Below are 18,472 nucleotides of genomic sequence, written 5' to 3' on the forward strand. Positions count from 1 at the left end.
CTGCAGAATAGAAAAACTAGATAATAAACATGCCAAAACGATCTTTCCTGTTCAAAATGAGTGAGTGAAAAATACTGCAAAATTTATCATAATATATGTAAGCTTACACTAGAATTAGTTAAAGAACTCACCGCAAAAGAAGTGTAGAATTTATCAATTCTCTAGAAACATCAACAAATTGCAATAACATAAGAAAATTATTAAAAAAAGCTTTCATATGAATTAATCATTAGCTGAACTCCAAGACTACACTCGATTGAAATCTCAACAACAAGAACTAGCTGAAAATGCACTTGAATCAAAAGTTTTTGAATTCATTGCTAACTTGGACAAAAGCTCAACATATTTTGGTGGGACAATGATGGTATCCATTCTACCTCAAAATAGAGGTGTTAAAAGTGAGAAATTCTATTTAGTTATCATTGTAGTGCTAAAACCAGTTGTTGGTACATTGCTAGTTGTTAAAAATGCATCGATAGCTGATAGGGGCAGAAACTATTTGCTACCGATGATGGTGAAGTTGCTGAAAGTAGCTTGAGTTGTTCTAAAGCTAACTAAAGCTTTATATCAGTTCTAATGGTACTTTTATGCTTCACTACTTAAAGTTGTACCTAAACATACGAAAGCCTCGATAAATAAGCTCTATGTGTAATAGGCTTTCTCTGTTCAGATAGTTTGAAATAGATGTATTGTTATCGTGTACTATATTCTCAATGTGCTATTACATGTCGTGTGAGATTGAATTTAGATCCATATGACCAAGTTCAATAATACTTGTAATGAGAAGGAAGCAGAAAAGAAAGACAGCAAAGTAAACTTGAGACTTAGCCATTGATTCTCTGTACTATGTTTTGTACTCTATCTGCATTATTAGGCCAACTTATGTAATATATAATAGAGATAAGAAAATGATTTTTTGATTATACATGCTGATATATAATTTCTCGAATAAGTTTGCTACCAATATGATGAGGCATCATCAACTTAACTCGTCTGTTGAGTTCCTTTGCTTGTTTCCTGTATTTTAAAACAATAAGCTTAAAATGACTATTGAAATGCAAATTCTCAAAGAAAGTATGGTCCAGTATACTGAAACGACATTCAAACTCCCAACTCAAAAAACAAAGTTCAGGCTACAAACTTGCATATACTTAAAAAAACCACGATTATCAACTAGAAATCCCAACTCAATAATCTTTAGCTAATTTTACAAATATAGAAAATGACCAGATGGGGAAGAAGAATATAAAGAGTAATTCTTAAAAACAAACACTGAAGGGAATTAAGAAAAGAACAAAAATCAATGCAAAAGAGGAGGCATACCTACAAATCAATTATATGGAAATCAACTCGCACAAGAGGGTAGAATTTGATGAACTACAACATCTGCTTTCTCTATTTTAAAAAAGTACAGATGAAAACTAAGAGTATAACATAGTATTTCCAGAGAATTGTGATTTACAAAGCTGCTACAGAGATTTGTGATGAATTTGATTTAGGGTCTCTGTGTATTTTTTTAACTATAATGTAAACCTCATATTAAATTTTCATGCGTCTATCTGTACCTCTTAGAACATTAATTGTAAAATCCAAGAACAAAAAGGAAACAAGGATAAAAAAGCGTCAACAGGACAACTACTTCAGTCCAAGACTCAAAAGTGAAGTTGAGGCCCATCATGCTACAAAGGCTCAACATTTAGATGAGGAGCTTCTCAATGGCATCCTGCATAAGAAAAGAAACAATGATTTGAGTATTTAACACAAGCAATGGAAGTTGATATGAAGAAGAATAAACGTATAAATAGACACGAAAAAGCTTGGAAATGTTACCTTTAGTTGTTGTATTTGAGATTTTAACTGGCTTCCATCATTGCTTGTCACTAACTAATCAATCACAGGACGTGTAACACCACATGCTCGGCCAAGAACTTGCTTTGAAGGTACAAAGACATAGGGCACATTTTGAAAGAATTGATGAAAGGAAAAGGTTAGAAATATTTAGTTAAAACCAAACTCCCTTGTTATATCAAAGTTATTTGAATAGTAGGCTGTAGGCGCTAATTGAGCACCAAACAAGGAATGATACAGTAGTCCAAAATAGAGCAAGTTTGGTCTAGGAAAAGTACCAAAAATTGAAAGACTCAATGTTCTCTCAGATCGTTGTCCAAGTGCATATGCCACTAAGAAACAATTGGAAATAATAAAAGACTGAATAAAGCAACAAATAAACAACTTTGAGTAAAAGAGGTCAATTTAGCCCTTATACTGATAATTGCATCTCTTGCAATTGTATAGTTCTAATAAGATTTCACCTTTGCTTACCACCCAAGGTTATGGTGGAATGCATCAGATCCTCCAGTCTTAACTAGAGATCTCACTTCCGAGACCTGGATATAGAAAAAAATCCTAGTAGGTAGCACTTCCCCCTTTAATCGAGATTCCAAAGTAGGTACCAGACACTAGGTGAAAAATCAAAAAGAAAACATAATCTGATTAACTGCAACATTTCCCTAATTTTTTGAGTCAGAACCAAGTTACATGACTATTGAAAACTTGTGTTGTGATGAGGGAATTTGAGTTGTCGTGTCACTTAAAGGGACTTAGTAGATCCAAAATGGATGCAATCTACAAGGGAGACATGAAATGCATTTTGGTAGTTCATGTTAAGTTGCTAAAACAGGATGTCAAATGTGCTTCTAATGGTGTTAGAACTATTTTCTCAACATGCTCAGATTTGGGTTGGCTTATTTTTCTTGCTCTACAGCTCAAGCCAGTTACTAACATCTTTCAGCAGTACATACTGACTATTGTTGACAATAGAGGCAAGAAATCTAAAGTCTTAGGTGTGAATACTAGTGGTGCTCCTAAAGTCATTGTTGATTTGGAAAAACCATTGCTAATTGTATTCGGTTTAGCCCAGGGAATAAACCTACTATTGAAGTGACTTACAAGGGTGAGAAAATGCAAATTTCAACTAAGAAAATTACTTTCATCCGGTTAAAAACTATGAAAGGACCTACTAAATCTTTTTTGGTGAATACAGTGAACAAGGTTCTGGTCACTACGCATTCTTATTTCAATGATTCACAAAGGCAAGCTGCAAAGCATTTCAAGACTATCCTTAGGATGAGACATTTAATAATTACTAGTGAACAGACTACTACTGCTTTTGTTACTTATGTTTTGGACAAGAAAGCTTCCAGACATGGTGCAACAGTAAATACAATGGTGCATGATTTGTATTTCACTTTTGACCCAGGTGGTATACTGATTGGCCTGGAGAACAAAGTTTTTGAATTGTGATTTCAAAAATTACAACATTTCAATATTTTACTCCAGCACACATACATCTCTATGGGATACGTGACATCATTTTTTCCTATTCCCTCTTGGATTCCAGTATACAGAAGCAAAGTCATCTCAAATGTTGTTCATATAGTTTTTCTGTTGATGTTGTTCATATAGTTTTTCTGTTGATGAAGAAACTTGCACTACACCTTCTACACAAGAAACTAAACAACTTTTGTTGGTCTATGCTCAATATTAAGGAAGTGGAGTCTTATGTCCTTGCTATGGAATTGTATTGCTTGATTAGTATAGCACCAGAAACTCGAGGTTTTCCACATCACTTCCAGTTTGATCCTGGCATATCCTTCTTGAGGAAGTGGTCACTTGAGTGATTATAAGTGCAGCGTTGATATTTCTACATCAGATGGTAGCCCCAAGTATACAAATGGAGTTTTAATATCAACTTATTATGTTGCTCCTTTGAGCCACTGGGATGATTTTGAGACACTTAGAGAACATATAGGTCTATCAAAATCTTGCAAAAGGTGTGTTCTCCCAGCCACTTCCTGAAGTTTCCAAAAAGCATATTCATGTAAATTGTGAACTTCATATATCAAAAGATCATCAAAACTGCAAAGCTCTACGTCACATCACCTTGTGGGAGAGAACGACATTGGAAAAGTACATGTTCCCTGGTTTTGATTCTGATCCTTGAGGACAAGGCTCTTTTGAAGACTGAGGGTATGTTATGATCCAACAGCAGTCAGCATAAGTGTAGCTAGTGGACTCGAAGGAGAAGCTCGCGAATTAGTTAAGCCAACAAAATTGCAAAATAAAGGGCCGAGATTAGACTATAAAAATATGAAATGCAAGGGTTGTGATCGTGCCACGTAGCTTGGTAGTTATATAATAAACCTCAGCAGAGAGAATGAAATGAATATTGGAAATCAGGTCACAATCTTTCTCCTCTCTTCTTCTCAATCTCACTTCCCTCTTTCTCTCTCAATTCTGAATTCTCTTCTCATCTCTTTCTCTACAGATCTACAGCTAGCCTTAGGGCTTCTATCAAATTAGTTAGTTTACTTGTTCTCAGTTGTAATTCGAAATCCATTTCATATATAAAATTATCCCAAGTGTTTGTAGTTTCGATTTTTGTGTATTTTTTGTTCTAATCCTATTTGGATCATAACACTAACCCAATTCTCTCTATCTTTAGTTAAGCACTTAACATAAAAGTAACTAATTAACCAAACGACCATATAATAAAGTTAATGTAACAATCTTTCTGGCTTTATACCCAAGAAAAATGAAAAAGAAAAGAAAAAAACTTCCTTTGGGGCTGAAACAACATTAACCCAGTTATCTTTATCTTTAGTTAACCACTACACACAAGAGTACCTTATTCACCAAAAGACCATATAATAAAATTTCAAAATAGTACAAGTAACAATCTTAACACTCTTATCTCCCATAAAAAAAGTTCTCTTTGGAGCTGAAATCAAACAAACACAGTTTTCTCTATCACTAATTAAGCTGTAAATATAAAATAATAACCACCATAATAGTAATAAAAAGAGCATATATAAAGTGTAAAAGTCAATAACCTTCATTCGCACCCTTTTTAAGCTGCTTATAATTAGCAGTTTGTTGAACCAAATCCATTATAATCGTTGTTAGCTGCGAATCAACAAGTGGGTATGTTTTTGGGCACAGTTTCTGTTGCCATGGCAGGCACGAGTTGAGAGAACTGTAGAGGAGGAAAAGGAAGGTTTAGGTGAAGAAGCAGGTCTCTGTGTATTCAAAAATATGAAGCGACTTAATTTTTCTGTATTGAAAAACAGAGACTTTTCTTTATGAATTTGAATTAATTAAGTAAATTTTTTGGTGCTTGATGAGTTTTGTGAAAATAAAATTTTTAACTTTTTTTTAATAGTAGCGCATGTTTTTTCCCGCTTCTCACCACTGTATTTAGATTTTGGGACCAGTTAGTAATTTTTTTAGGAACTAGATTTTATACCTTCACAATAACATATAGAATTAGGAATGGGAATATAATCTCGTCTCAATACATGTACTTTTTGAGATGAAATTATTAATTCGTCCCTAAATGTTGGTCTTAGATAACAGTTTTTCTTGTAGTGTAATATAGACAAACAAACTCTAAATATTTAAGATCTTTATTTGAATAAGATCTCAATTTCTGCGAGGATTTCATCAAATTATATCTTACAACTAGAAATCTTCTTAAACCTAATAATAATGCTGTTAATTATTTTAGAAACTGAGGTTCTAAAGGATTCAAGGCAGTTCATATCAATAATATATGTATATATCTTACAATAGCCCAAGGCAAAACTAGCCTTTAAATTTACATCTAACAATTGTTACAAGTGATATCCATTACAAGAAAGAAAAGTGTTGATTACATGGGAATTTTCGTGGGGATAATACAGTAAAATTTTCATATAATTTGATTACCTACGAATATTGTTGCAAACTGAAATCGGATAGAAAAACCTTCGTAGGTAACTCTTACTTGCGGATTTATAGAAGCCCTCGATAACTACTTGGGGAAATAAAATTTGCATTTATGTTATTTACGGATTTATCTATGATAACTATCGAAATATCTTGCGAATTTTTTTGGCAAAATTTCTTATAAAAATGAAATTTCTTGCGAATTTTCATAGAAATATTTCGCAAGCAATTTCCTATGAAAATCCCCAAGTAAATCCGTAGGAGTTTGGAGATGAAAATTTGTGAAACAAAAGGAAATTTCTTGCGGATATATATAAAAATATTGCTCAAGATAATTCCTATGAAAAAAAATCCACAAGAACCAACAAAAAACACAATTCACGTTATAATCACTTTCATTCAATAAAAAAACATAATTCATAACATCCATATCAAGAGTGTCTAACTCTTAAATGGTCAATAAGAAAATACAACTCAAATTTGAATCCTAAATAGTAATATCATCTATCTCAAGCCTAATCTAGCCACTTTCAGTCATGTTGTCACGGTCAGAATGAATCATTTTGAGTCACGTTAGCAGAGTCATCACCACTTTCATTCTCACAAGCTTCATTGTCTTCTTGAGATGATTGCTCATTTGAAGATGATGCGTTGTATATGTGCTTCTTCAATAAGTCTAATTCCTTCCTCATCCTCTTATTTTTGCGACGCTCTTCCTGCAATTGCGCATATAAGTCAGCATTAGAAACATTTACCTGGGCTTTAATTATCTCATCAATTTCTTTTGATAAAGTCGATGTTAATTGCTTAAATGCCTTTACAGATCGACCCAGTGAGCCAAGACCTTTAACTCTTTCTCTTTTCTATCCACAAATAGCTTGCACCCAAATATCCATTTCAGTTAATTGAGAAGGTTGACTAGCTAAATTAGTTTCTCCTTCCGCAGCTGATGCACTTTAAGAAGCTAATAATTCTTGTTTCTTTCTTTCAAAGTCATTCTGCATCAAAACAGATTATTTGAGACCATATATAATCTCAATTCGAGATCAAAGCATATTATTTGAATAGCATAGTAGTGTTAATTCTAATGTTGTCGGTGAAGCCATCAGGATCAAATGGAAAACAAAAATTTGTAGAATTTAGCATGACAATCAAACATAACTCCCTTTTTATTTTTGCTAATCTCTGATTGCATTTTCTCGAAACAGAAGTGAAATATATGAACTGTGGGGACACCAATCGATCTGATAAAAGAAATATAAAGCAAAGCCACCACAGAAGTCCACAACTCACTTCTCGAAGTGATTTTCATCCACGAAACATAATTAACCAACCTCTTTTTCCTAATCCAAAATATACTAACTTCCACGAATAACTGCTCCACAAAATTCATAGGCAACTTGTACCAAGCAACATGTCTTAGTTCAATATCCACACAAGGCAACTTCTTAACACTAACCGGAAGGATTTAGTCTCAAATCCGAGTGTCTACCTATAACAAGCAAGGATTTAGTCTCAAATCCTACTTTGACTAAGTGCACTGGACATTCTCCTTAGCTAATAACTTACTGGACAAAGAGAGGACCATAACATATCAAAGAGCAAAAGCTTTTAAATCTAAGAATCCATTTGTTATATATTTTATGCAGCCATCATATGAACATAAGAATTGGAGATCAAATTCAATTCCTTTTACAGACGTACTGTACAAGCACAAAAGCCAATTTCAATCTTTTCACTATTTATCTCTTACATTGACTATTCATCACATCATTCTTTTAAAACTTGACTGAAGAATCATAAATATTTGATTTCATTTTTGATAAAAGTTTAAAAGTAAAAACGATTCCGTATCCAATTTTTTTACTAGCCAATTTCTAATTCTTCTATCTTTTTTTCTTCTTGAAACTTAAATTATGCAGAAGACAAAAGAGACAATTGGGGTAAACATTAGTCTTATAAACCAGTATGTGTACAAACACGGAGTTCTTCAAGACAAGAAATCAATATGTACAAACACAAAATTCTTCAGGTTGCCATGAATGTGGAGTGCATATGCAACACAACTTAGAGAAAATATTTAATCTACAAAAGAATAGAGTGAATGAACACTTACATAAGCAGTTTCAGCTTTCTCATTTACCCAACTTTTATCACTTTTCTTGCGATGAGTTCGAAAATAAAATTCTGAAATTGATGGATCTTTTCTAGCAGATTCTTTCTGTAATGTAGGAAGATATTGGAGTTATCAATGTTGAATATCATGTAATGTAAGAAGATATTGGAGTTATCAACGTTGAACATCATGTAATGTTGGAAGATATTGGAGTTATCAACGTTAAATATCATATTATTTTCTTGAAAGAAATATATAAGAAGATTTATAATTACCATTCTATTATAGATCACGCGATGAGGTATACAACCACCTGTATGAAGTGATGCACCAGCATCTGAATCATGTTTTTTTTGTTTTGTTCGACTTTATCTTGAACAGGAGACTCCCAATGCTCCTTCATCTCCTTGTCATTGTCTTTTGTTCTCTCACTGTTGTCCATGACTGTATGAAAAATATTGTCAAAGACGTTTTTTCTATATACATTAGATCAAGATTGTGGAGAACTAGATTGGTTTTCCAATATGGCAGATCCCCAAAAATACTTCTTTTGGTCCAATTATGTGATTTTCCATAACCATAAAAGCTGCGTGGACTAGATTCAGCAATCTTAGGAAACCCTCTAACTTTTTCCCACACTTGATGTAATGACTAGTTTCCGTCGTTAGGAATAGGCCAATGGGCAAGGATTTCGGGTCAGGAAACTTCGGGTAATAACTTCGAAAAAATTTAACCTAGGTCCGACTTGGAGGAATTCTGAATCAGGTGAGGTCTAGGGTGATCATGTGAATGGTGGGAGATAGAATCTCTGATTTATTTAGATAAGATGATAGCCAAGAAGATACGAAGCATTTACGGCTTCGCGAAATCGCATTCGAACAAATAAAACTCCCGAAATTGAATTTGGCGTGAAGGGTATATTTTAATACGTCCATGAAAAGGGATGTGTTGTGAAATGGGAGCTTGAAGCTCAAACTCCGAGCTCACTATTTTCGTATATCCCGACACAGCGGGATGGGTCCCGCCAGAGTGGGACAATCGTGACTTAAGTCGAGAAAAACCCAGAAATGGTCTTTTTCTGCATAAACAGTTTCTAGAACGACAGGAGGTGACCTAGGGCGATTTTTATGAATTTTCCACAGATTTCCACGCTTAAGGTAAGGATTTTACTCCTTAAATTCATCCTTTGATTCCTAGAACTTTGAAACTATGGTTGGTAATCATTGGGGGAGGGTTTGAACTGAAATTAATGGTGGGAAATAGCCCTAGGGTGGGGTTAAGATCATGGGTTTTGGCCTAGGAGGGAATTATGTTATAATTCTTGTGAATTGGGCTATTTTATTGATCCTTGTGTATATGTGACTTTTTTTTAGTCCAAGAACTAGCAGATTGAACCCGGAAAGTGAAAGTTCTTGCACCTTAGAGTTCGGGAAGCTTGAATTCGAGGTAGGTGATGGTTTTGTTTTCCCGTATGTGTTTCATATACTTGTTAAATTGCTTCATGATATGCATATGTGTATATGAATAGGGAAACATGCTAGATTATATTTGAAATGATCACTTGCTGGCCTGTTGTGTAATGAACATGTTATTGGTGATAAAATGTTGTATATTGAATGTGATTGTGGTTGTTTGCATAACTGGGATCGGGTATCACGTTCCGACATATATTTGGATCAGGTGTCACGTTCCGACACATATTTGGATCAAGTGTCATGTTTTGACACAGACCTTGGATCGGGTGTCACGTTTTGACACAAAGTTGAGGGTTTATAGGTCCCATGAGAGGACTCTGTGTGAAGTTACAATATGTTGAAGTTATAGAACTATGATCTTGCTGAATATTGTGGAGATGAGATTGATTAACTTATTCTATATATGTGTGTTTGTCATATTGAGTTTACTTGTCTATGATCAGCTTACTAGATAACCGCGTGATCCTACCAGTACACTGTTGTTTTTGTGTATTGATACTACACTTGCTCTTCCTTTTGTTGAGTGAAGAGCATATTCTGCTGGCTGCGGAGAGACCTCGCCTAGAGGAGTAGTAAATCAAGGGTGAGCTATTCTGTCATTCTTCCATGGACTTTCTCATTCATCTTAATTCATCTTAGTCCTTTCTGGACTCAGATGTTCAAACAATTGTTATTTTAACTAATGATTCTTTTGGGACTTGTATTTCCCTTTCTAGACTGGTTTATTTTTAGAGTTTTGGTATGATGACCTTCAGTTCTTAGGATGTGTTTACTTCTATATATTTTGGGTTGATAATTAGATGATTTTTGAGTTTATAAAAACTCAACATTTATTCTTGATTTACACCTGTTTTGTATCTTTAAACTTTGGTATACTTCGCGATTATTATTGTTGGGCTGTTGAAAATGATTCTCGCACTGGAGGTTTTAGTGTGCGTGCCAGTCACGGTGGGTCGGATCATGACACTTGATCTCCAGTTAACCTAGGTAGAGGTCTAGATATTTCCTCTCTCCCTTTATAAAAAACATTTTTGTTTCTTCTAAATTCATTATTGAGAGACAAGAATTGACTGTTACAATCAAACCAAGCAACCTTTCTTTCATTTTTCAAGCTGAAAGTTTTTGATTGCTCCATGCAAATTGGGAAAGCTAATTTACCCGTTGTACTCCATCCCGACAGCATGTCATAAGCAGAAAAATTATTAATTGTCCACATCAATGATGCTAGCATGAGAAAATTTTGTTTCTTGGACATGTCATAAGTTACTACACCATCATTCCATAATTGTTGCAACTCATCTATTAACGGCTGAAGATACACATCAATTTTCTTCTTGGAATTATGAGGACCTGAAATGACCAATGTTAAGAACATATATGGGGCAGTCATACAAATATCAGGAGGAAGATTGTATGGAGTAACAATAACCAGCCAACATGAGTATGCTGATCTTGACTGGTTATAAGGAGTAAACTATCAGAACAAAAACCAAGTCTAACATTTCTAGTCTCTACAGAAAAGTCTGAATAAGTTCGATCAAAAATTTTCCACGATTCTCCATCCGAAGGGTGGCATAATACACCTTCCTCCCTGCAATTTTCATAGTGCCACCTCATATGCTCCCCAGATCTCTTCGAAGCATATAATCATTGAAGTCTAGGAATAAGTGGCAGGTAATGCATTGGCTTGTGTGGAATCTTTTTATTATCCTTCTTGCCCACACATTTTTTATAGCGAGGTTCTTTACAAAACTTACATTCTATCATCTCTTTATCGGCCTTATAATATAACATACATCTATTAACACAACAATCAATTTTTTGACTAGTTAGACCAAGCCCTGACACAAGCTTCTTCGCTCGATAGTAATCAAGAGGTATCTTATTATCTGGATAGTTTGTCTCCTTCATTAAATGAGCCATTTCATTAAAACAGCCATGAGACATACTGTATTCAGATTTAATACTCATCATTCTAACAGCCACAGACAACTCTGAATATCTACATCCACGCCATAAAGGATTCTGAGCTGAATTCAACATTTTGTAAAATTTGGCAGCACCCATATTCGGAGACTCTTCTACATTAGATTTAACTTGATGCCTAAATTCTACACCAGCAGCATCATAAATCATACCTTGATATCTATTTACGTGTTTAGACTTTTTTCCTAGAATGTTACATTGACTGCTTGAGAGCATGTCAAAGTCACATCCTTGATGACTACTTGAAGCACCTGAATCGACATGTTCATTCAAATTTATTGAAGGTTCTTCCTCTCCATATGACGTCCAATACCAATATCTTGGTGTGAACCCTTTTTGAAAAACATGTACATTAACTTCATCGGGTGTCAGGTGCTTCATATTTTTACAACGCTTACAAGGACACCTTATAGCTTTTTCAGACAAGTACTTCTGTTGACTACAAGCAAATTTAATAAACTCATCCATGCCACTTATAAATTCATCTGTATATCCCGCTCGACCGAAAATAAGTCTATTTACCATCCATTTTTTATGCTCAAGAATTTTCATTTTCTGAACCAAAAAATAATATATTTAAATAGCTAGATAGTCTCTAGGTCACAACAAAAACAGCCAGATTATGCACATGGAAAGCAACAAGTTCTGTTGATTTTAGTCAAATATAGAAATTAGAATCTCTTCGATTTGCTCTCATCTTCGATTAACAAAAGTTCCTAATCAGCAAGTATTAAACTGTAATGACCTTGAGGGTGATTTTCGAAAATTTGTACAAAACACGCGTGAACAGTAACACGCGTGAACAGTAACTTTTTGGGCAGAAAATGCCCCTTTCTTCCCATTTCAATATTTTTCATCATTTGTTTGAGTTCTTGAACTCCTTGAGGTGATTTGAGAAGAGATTTTTGAGGCAAAGTGTTGGGTAAGTGATTTTTGACCTAAAACCTTCCTTTTTCATTAAGTTTTTGACGATTTTAACTCTTAAATTTTAGTTTCAAACCCCAAAAATCTTTGTTTCTTCCCTAATCCGAATTTAAGGAAAATTGTGATTTCCAACTCGTTTTGAGCTCTATTTTTATGGGTTTTTCAACCATGAGTTCCTTATTACCAATAGAATGGGATTGTTCAATAAATTTCCAGATTTGACCCTTTTCGAAAATAGTTAATTTTTGGACCATTTTACCCCCGGTTCTGAAACCTATCAATATGGGTGTCATTGGACTCCTTGTGACGTGTATGTTTCATTGTTGATAGTGGGTTGTCATTCCGGGCGCTGAATTCGAGAGTTGCTTGTCCGGTGGAGGTATTCGAGTGCGGCTTCGGCAATTGAGGTAGGTTTGGCTATCTTTCTTTGAGATTGAGATGGGGTAATTAGTCATTCATATGTTATAGACTTTGGGATGGGGTTGTAGTATGAGTTGAGAATGTTATATATATTGTGATGTCCGTGTGGAGGCTTATTTATTAATGTGTTGCCGTGACGGGGTTTATTTGTATTACATAGCCCGTGTGGGGGCCTTATTTGTTATCTTATTTGCTTTGAGAGCATGTGAATTATGATTTGCCTAAGAGAGAGGCTTGAGTATATTATTTGACTTGTGATGCCGCCTGAGAGATTGAGTTGGGGGTTTTGAGCATACTTGAGTATTGAAATATTGTTGAGAAAGGGGTGAATATTTAAATGAAAGTGTGTTCTTCCCGTTACTATTTATTGAGGGTGAATATCATGTGTAGGTTAAGTTTTGAGAACTTTGAACCTTATACCACATGTGAGTTGATTATTACTTCCATGCATATGTGTTTTGATGCATTCATCCTCATTCATCATATCATGAAACATGGGAAGTTGAGAAATATGGAAATTCTTTTTGAGAAAGAAAATGAAACACCTTTAAACCTTTGTATCTTGAGTCCTTGACCGAGGCAGTTTTCCGGCAGGGTCGTGGATGCATTGTGATCCCAACCTTTGTATCTTGAGTCCCTGACCGAGGCAGTTTTCCGGCAGGGTAGTGGATACATTGTGATCCCAACCTTTGTATCTTGAGTCCCTGACCGAGGCAGTTTTCCGGCAGGGTAGTGGATGCATTGTGATCCCTTGACCACGAGGAGGTGGCAAGGATAATGAGATATTGTGATTGAGGTATATGGTCTGCGAGACCCCCATGGGTCCTGCTTGGTAGCACAGCTCGGCAGGTGTATACGACAGGCTGTGCGATAGTCTTGATTCCACCGTACCACCACATCATTGCATCATCATATTGCATTGCATTGCATTGATATCTGTGCTGCTTGAATTATCTGATTAATTGTGATTATGAGCTGTTATTATGGGTTTACTTTACTCGCGCCAATATATATATAAACTGGCAGCACCGATGCCGAAGTGGGACTTTTCTGTATGCAGGTGGAAGCGTTCCTTAGTTTATTTCATAGGTTTGATTAATTCCTTATACTCAGTCAGCTAAAACCTACTGAGTACATGTGAATTGTACTCACCCCTACTTCTGTGTCCCTTTTTGATGCAGATACTAGTCGGGGTACCCCACGTGGCAGTTAATATTCTAGCGGATTGTGTATTCTCAGATTAGTGGTGAGGTCCTAGAATTCGGATCGTCACTAGTCTATCTTTATTTTTCAGTCTTTTGTATCATTCAGAGACTTATGTTGTATCTTCAGATTCGAACCTTGTATTAGATGCTCTTTATACTTATGACACCAGGTTTTGGGATAATTTCTTATTTTTTTTTTCTTTTTATTTAAATCGTGGCATCACTTTCCCCTTTGGGAGTCTTGTATGAGTTTTATTTTTAGGGTTACACATCAGATTGGGTTTTGAGATGTGTGCCATCATGACCTCAGTTTTTGGGTCGTGACAATTGGTATCAGAGCACTAGGTTCACCGGTCTTATAAGTTAAAGAGCAGGGTGTCTAGTAGAGTCTTGCAGATCGGTACGTAGACGTCCGTACTTATCTTCGAGAGGCTACAAGATACTTAATAGGAGAATTTCTTTCTTTTTACTCCCTTCGTGCGATTTATTCATATCAAGTGTTATTTACCTCTGATCTATTCCTTCCGCATTAAAAGTAACTGTCGGGTTCGAAATATCGGCTCTTGCTTAAGGATGATTTAGTGATGCCTATTCGAGCCTGATTATGAGTATGAAGATGTGGAGCAACAAAAAAAAGTATGGAAGATGGTCGGTTAGACTTTGATAGTTAGATTTCAAATTTTAGATATCTAATTAGCCCACTTTGGATTCCTTTGAGATCTGTGGTTCCACCTATGTCTTCTAGCGTTGCTATGTTTACTTAGGAGCAAAAGAAATTTGGAGAGATTCGTCAGGGTATTGTCTCCCAAGTTTGAGGTTATCACTGTTGAGAAGGCTTATATCTTTTTGACCAAGTGTCAGGACAGGTTGTTCAAAATTGGGTATCTTGAAGGCACATGGAATGTCTTATTTCTTTTTATAATTGCGGGAATGGCTAAGAAGTGATAGAGGTCTGTTCTTGCTCATAGACCTGTCGGTCCTCCTATGATGAGTTGGGAGTAGTTTACTTAGGTTGTTTTGTGATGGTGAGTTTGAATAAGGGGCAAATATGTGATTCTTCTTCTATTTAGCCAGGGTCACAAGTTGTCTGCAATACACCAGTTTTAGTTGTTTGAGGTGCTTCATGGAGTACTCGAGGTGGTGGTTGTAGTGGTTCACAAGCTAAGGGTGACCATTAATTATGCTATGCTATACTAGGTAAATTTGAGGCAGAGGCCTCTGATGTGGTTATTACATGTATTGTTCTGGTTTGCCATCATTTTACGTCAGTATTATTTGACCCAGGGTCTACCTATTCTTATGTGTCGACTTATTTCGATGTGGGTATTGATTATGTGAGTGAGTCCCTTATTGTGCCTATTACTATTTCTACCCCAATAGGTGAATCTTTAGTAGTGGATCGGGTATACAAGGGATGTTTGGTGATATTTTCGGGTAGAGAGACCCGTGCAGACTTGATTTTACTAGACATGCTTGATTTTGATGTGATATTGGGTATGGACTGGTTATCTCCTTATCATGCTATATTAGATTGTTATGCAAAGACCGTGACCTTAGCTTATCCCGGTTTACCTAGCTTAGTATGGAAGGGTAATTCGAGTTCGTATCCTAAGGGGGTGATATCTTATATTCGTGCTCGTCGCTTGATGGATAAGGGTTGTTTGTCTTATTTGGCTCATGTACGTGATCTCACCACGGAGTCATCTCATATAGAGACTACGAGGGTGGTGAGAGAGTTTATGGATGTATTTCCTACAGACTTGCCGGGAGTTTCTCCTGACCGTGATATCGATTTTGTGATTGATTTGGAGCATGACACTAAACCCATCTCTATTTCTTCTTATCGGATGGCTCCGGCAGAATTGAAAGAGTTGAAAGAACAATTGGAAGATTTATTGAAGAAAGGGTTTATTAGACCTAGTGTATCACCGTGGGGTGCACCGGTTTTATTTGTGAAGAAGAAAGATGGTACTATGAGGATGTGTATTGACTATCGACAGTTGAACAAAGTCACTATCAAGAACAAGTATCCTCTCCCTCACATTGATGATTTATTTGACCAGCTTCAAGGTGCATCGGTGTTCTCAAAGATTGATTTGAGGTCGGGTTACCATCAGTTGAGAGTTCGGGAATCTGATATCCCGAAGACTGCATTCAGGACTCGTTATGGGCATTATGAGTTTGTGGTTATGTCCTTCGGGTTGACTAATGCCCCGGCTGCTTTTATGGAGTTGATGAACCGGGTATTTCGACCTTATTTGGACTCGTTTGTGATCGTTTTTATTGATGACATCTTGGTTTATTCCAAGAATGAGGCGGATCATGTTAGGCACCTGAGGACAGTCCTTCAGAGATTGAGAGAGGAGAAGTTGTATGCAAAATTCTCCAAATGTGAGTTTTGGCTTGAGTCCGTGACATTCTTGGGTCATATAGTGACCAAGGATGGTATTATGGTTGATCCAGCCAAAGTTGCAGCAGTTCGTGATTGGGTTAGGCCTACTTCGGTTACCGAGATTCGGAGTTTTATTGGGTTGGCAGGCTACTATCGTCGGTTTATTCAAGGATTCTCTTCTATTGCAGCCCCCATTGACTAGGCTAACTCAAAAGACCGTGGCATTTCAGTGGACTGATGAGTGTGAGGCGAGCTTTCAAAAGCTCAAGGAATTATTGACTTCAGCACCTATTCTAGCCTTACCCGAGGAGGGCGTGGCATTTATTGTGTTTTGTGATGCTTCGGGAGTCGGTTTGGGTGGTGTATTGATGCAAAAAGGTAGAGTTATAGCTTATGCTTCTCGACAGTTGAAGGTACATGAGAAGAACTATCCTACCCACGACTTAGAGTTAGCAGCGGTGGTGTTTGTTCTGAAGTTGTGGAGGCATTATCTCTATGGAGTGCATTGCGAGGTCTATACTGACCACCGTAGCCTTAAGTATATCTTTTCTCAGCCGAATCTGAACATGCGGCAGCGTAGGTGGTTAGAGTTATTGAAAGACTATGACATTACCATACTTTATCATCCGGGAAAAGCTAATGTGGTAGCGGATGCCCTGAGTCGCAAAGCATCTAGCATGGGTAGTTTGGCCTTTCTTAAGGCTGTGGAGAGGCCTTTGGCATTGGAGGTTCAGTCATTGGCTAGACAGTTGGTCCGACTTGATATTTCTACACATCATGGTATTTTGGCCTTGGTGGAGGCTAGGTCTACTTTGATGGACCAGATTCGTACACACCAGTTTGAAGATGAAAAGTTGAGGGCCATTCGAGACAAAGTGTTAAGTGGTGAAGCAAAATCAGCCTCTCTTGATTCGGAAGGAGTTTTGAGGATTAATGGTCGCATTTGTGTGCCCAAGGTTAGTGAATGGGTACGTATGATATTGGAGGAGGCTCATTGTTCCAAGTATTCGATTCACCCGGGAGTGGCAAAGATGTTTCATGACTTGAAACAACACTATTAATGGTGTGGCATGAAGAGAGACATTATTGATTTTGTGGCTAAGTGTTTAAATTGCCAACAAGTGAAGTATGAGCATCAGAAATCGGGTGGTCCTATGCAAAGGATGCCCATTCCTGAGTGGAAATGGGAGCGTATCACTATGGACTTCGTGTCTGGATTACCCATGGCATTGGGTAAGTATGACTCTGTCTGGGTGATTGTGGATCGATTGACCAAATCAGCCCATTTCCTTCCGGTGAAGACTAGCTACAATGCGGATCAGTTAGCTAGGATCTATCTTCGTGAGATTGTTAGGCTGCATGGGGTGCCTATCTCTATTGTATCGGATCGGGGTTCAGTGTTCACCTCTCACTTTTGGAAGGCATTACAGCGTGGTTTGGGTACGCGGCTAGAGATGAGTTCAGCATTTCATCCCCAAACCGATGGTCAGTCCGAGCGGACTATTCAGGTGTTGGAGGATATGCTTAGGGCCTGTGTGATTGATTTTGGTGCCCGATGGGACCAACACTTGCCCTTAGCAGAGTTTGCCTATAATAACAGTTATCACTCCAGCATTCAAATGGCACCATTTGAGGCATTGTATGGTCGTAGGTGTCGATCACCCATTGGATGGTTTGATTCTATTGCGGTTGATGCATTGGATACTGACTTACTTAGGGATGCTGTGGAGCGGGTACGTTTGATTCAGGGTCGACTATTGACAGCTCAGAGTCGTCAGAAGAGTTATGCTGATAGGAGGGTTCGTCCCTTAGAGTTCATGGTGGGTGATTGCGTGTGGCTTAAAATATCGCCCATGAAGGGTGTGATAAGGTTCGGAAAGAAGGGCAAGCTTAGCCCAAGGTTTGTTGGCCCGTTTGAAATCCTGAGGAGAGTAGGTGGAGTGGCGTATAAGTTGGCCTTACCCCCTAAATTGTCAGCTGTCCATCCGGTGTTTCATGTTTCCATGCTTCGCAAGTACATACCGGATGAGTCTCATGTGATTTCTTATGATGCGCTAGAGTTGAGTCCGAATTTGACTTATGAGGAGGAGCCGACAGTTATTCTAGATAGGCGGCTTCGTAGACTCAGGACCAAGGAGGTCGCTTCGGTCAAGGTGCAGTGGCAGCATCGGCCTACTGAGGAGGCGAC

The 18,472-nt window shown here is 37.0% G+C and overlaps 1 pseudogene; it reads right to left on the bottom strand.

The window, feature by feature from the left end:
* Positions 1 to 1,329: 1,329 nt before the first annotated feature.
* LOC129890751 (uncharacterized) lies at positions 1,330 to 5,052 on the bottom strand (annotated as a pseudogene).
* Between the last annotated feature and the right edge of the window lie 13,420 nt (positions 5,053 to 18,472).

Source organism: Solanum dulcamara, chromosome 5 (genome assembly GCF_947179165.1).
Source record: "Solanum dulcamara chromosome 5, daSolDulc1.2, whole genome shotgun sequence".
Taxonomy (NCBI): Eukaryota; Viridiplantae; Streptophyta; class Magnoliopsida; order Solanales; family Solanaceae; genus Solanum; species Solanum dulcamara.